This window comes from Lathamus discolor, unplaced genomic scaffold, assembly GCF_037157495.1.
Source record: "Lathamus discolor isolate bLatDis1 unplaced genomic scaffold, bLatDis1.hap1 Scaffold_78, whole genome shotgun sequence".
Lineage (NCBI taxonomy): Eukaryota > Metazoa > Chordata > Aves > Psittaciformes > Psittacidae > Lathamus > Lathamus discolor.
Genome location: NW_027069390.1, coordinates 1 through 2,500, shown reverse-complemented (window position 1 = coordinate 2,500; position 2,500 = coordinate 1). Strand labels below are relative to the sequence as shown.

At 78.3% G+C, this 2,500-nt stretch overlaps 1 non-coding gene across 1 annotated transcript in view; it reads right to left on the bottom strand.

Annotated features, from left to right (window-relative positions):
• Window positions 1-34, bottom strand: part of LOC136006899 (5.8S ribosomal RNA) — a 153-nt gene extending 119 nt beyond the window's left edge. The window contains exon 1 of the ribosomal RNA XR_010609318.1: window positions 1-34. This exon is cut by the window's left edge and continues 119 nt beyond it. This is a non-coding gene — a ribosomal RNA (5.8S ribosomal RNA).
• Window positions 35-2,500: the final 2,466 nt, after the last annotated feature.

Genomic DNA, 2,500 nt, shown 5'->3' with positions numbered 1-2,500 from the left:
GACGCACGAGCCGAGTGATCCACCGCTAAGAGTTGTCTGCCTTTCGGCACCGCCCCGCGCGCGCGGGAGGGCCGGGACCGCTCGCCAAAAGCGGCCCCCCTTTCTCTCTGAGGACGGCCCCCGCCGCACGCCCGGCCCCCCGCCCGCCCGACGCCGGGCGAACGGGAACACCGGCACGACGGGAGCCTCGCCTCGGCTGACCGTACGAGCAACACACGGAGAAAAGGGGTGGACGGGGAGGAGGGATAAAAAACAACCTACTCCGAACGGCAAGGCCGGGGAGCCCGCGCTCCCGACCCACACCTGGGAAACGCACCTTGCTCGCTTCGGAGGCGGCCCAGGCGCCCGGGCTCGGCACGGTCTTCGCACGGAGGCGGCGGCGCGGCCGCCCGCGCCGCCCGCCCGCCTCGTCAGCTCGGGACACGGATGCTGCCGCCCGCTCGGCGGGAGCGGCAGCGGGGCACCCCACCGGACCCGCGCGCGCCTTCCACCGCCTGACGGCAAGCCGGCGCGCGCGCCCCCGCCCCCGAGGCCCCGGGCGCTCGCCCCGCCGGAACCTCCGCGGCTCCACACCGCTGCGCCGGAGAAGCGGCCACCGCCGGAGCCGCCCCGCCCCCGGCTGGCGCGGGGCCTCCACCGCCCGCGGGGCCGCCGGACGGCACCCGTCCGACCGCGCCTGGCCGACCGCCCTCCCGCGGATCCGCCGCCGTCGCCGCCTGTCACCCTCCGCTCCTCGCCGCGAGGCACGGGCCGGGGCAACGAAGGCAGGCGGCGCTGAGCCGAGGGGGGAGGGCAGCGCTCGCTCTCCCCGTTTCCACGCGGAGACCGAGAGGTCAGCCGCCCCCTGGCTGCCTGCCCGAACCCCCTTCTCCTTGCCCGGCTCGGCCGGGGGAGTGCAGCAGGGCAACAGCGACGACGGACGAGGCCCGGGCCGGGACGGCCGCGACCGACCGGTGGCGGGCACCCTCCGGGACGACCGGCGCGCGGAGCGGCGCGGCGGCACAGCGCCAGCCGCCGGCGGGCCGGGGTGCCGACATCGCCGGCAGCGGGGGACCGCCGAAGGCTCCGGCCGGACGGCGCCGAGAAACGGAGCGCGCCGGAGCGCGAGCGCGACGCCGCGCTGCGGCAGACGGCCGGGACTGAGGCGCGGCGACCCGACGGTCGCCCGAGCGAGACCCCGCCGTGCGCAGGGAACTCGCCAACCCCCCCCGGCGGCGGTGAGCCCGCGCTCTCGCCGGGGGGGTCGTCCGCTCGAGGCGGGCGGGACGACAGCGGCCGCCCGCGCCGCGGCTCTCTTCCAACGAGACCGGACCGCGGAGAGGGGGGGGCAGCGGTACCCCCTCCCCGGCGCGGCTGCCCGGCGGCGGCGGGAGCGAGCGCGGGCGCCGGCCCTTCCCACCCAGGGGCTTCCGCAGGAGAGAGACTCCCCAGCCCCTGAGAGCGCCGCCGCCACGCACCCGGCACCCGCCCCGCCGAGTCGACACCGAGCCGCCCGAGTCTTTAAACCCCCGCCCGGCTCCGCGGCCTCCGCCGTCCCCGCGCCGGGGACGGACGGACGACCGCGCGAGCGCGGACGCTAGGTACCTGGCCCTGGGGTGAGGGAAACGACCCGAAGGCCCCGCGGGGGTGCCTCCCCCGGCTGCCGCCGGCGGGGGAGCGTCCGCCCGCAGGGGCGCGCCCGACGTCCGCCGCCACCACCTCCGTCCTCCTTAAAGCCCGGGGCCCGGGGTTTCCCTCAGTAGCCCGGCGCCGCGCCCGGGAGGAGAGACGGGGCTCGGGGCCGCCAGCCCGGATCGGGAAGGCGGACCCGGCGGCGGACCGGCGCCGGCCGCGGTAGCGGCGGGCGGGCCAGGCGCGCGCGCGAGGACCGCGCCCGAGGGCCCCCCCGCGAGAGCCCCCTCTTTTCTTCCCCCACGCTCGGGACCGCCCCCCCCTCCCCGGCATTTTCTGCCTCCAGAGAGGGGGGAACCGAGGCGGGGAGAGGAGGATCGCGGAGGCCTCGCGCGCGGTAGCGCGCACCCACCGCGCCCGCCGCCGTCGCGGCCCCGCCGCCGCGCGCACGCGCGCGCGCCCGGGTGCCCCGCCCCCCGCAGCGGGGGGGTGGGCACCCCCCCCCCCGAACCCTTGCGCCTCGTCTCGCGTAGGGCGCGCGGGTGTGCCCGGAGGCTGCGACGGTAGCGGGGGGGAATTGAGCGGGAACGGGAAGCCCGCGCCGCGCCCGGGGCCCCCCCGCGGGGACCCCCTCGGCGCGCGACGCGAGGCGGGGTCGAGTCGAGCTGCGCGCGGCCGGACGCCCGGCGCGCGCACCAGCCCCCTCCCGGTAATGATCCTTCCGCAGGTTCACCTACGGAAACCTTGTTACGACTTTTACTTCCTCTAGATAGTCAAGTTCGACCGTCTTCTCGACGCTCCGGCAGGGCCGTGGCCGACCCCGCCGGGGCCGATCCGAGGACCTCACTAAACCATCCAATCGGTAGTAGCGACGGGCGGTGTGTACAAA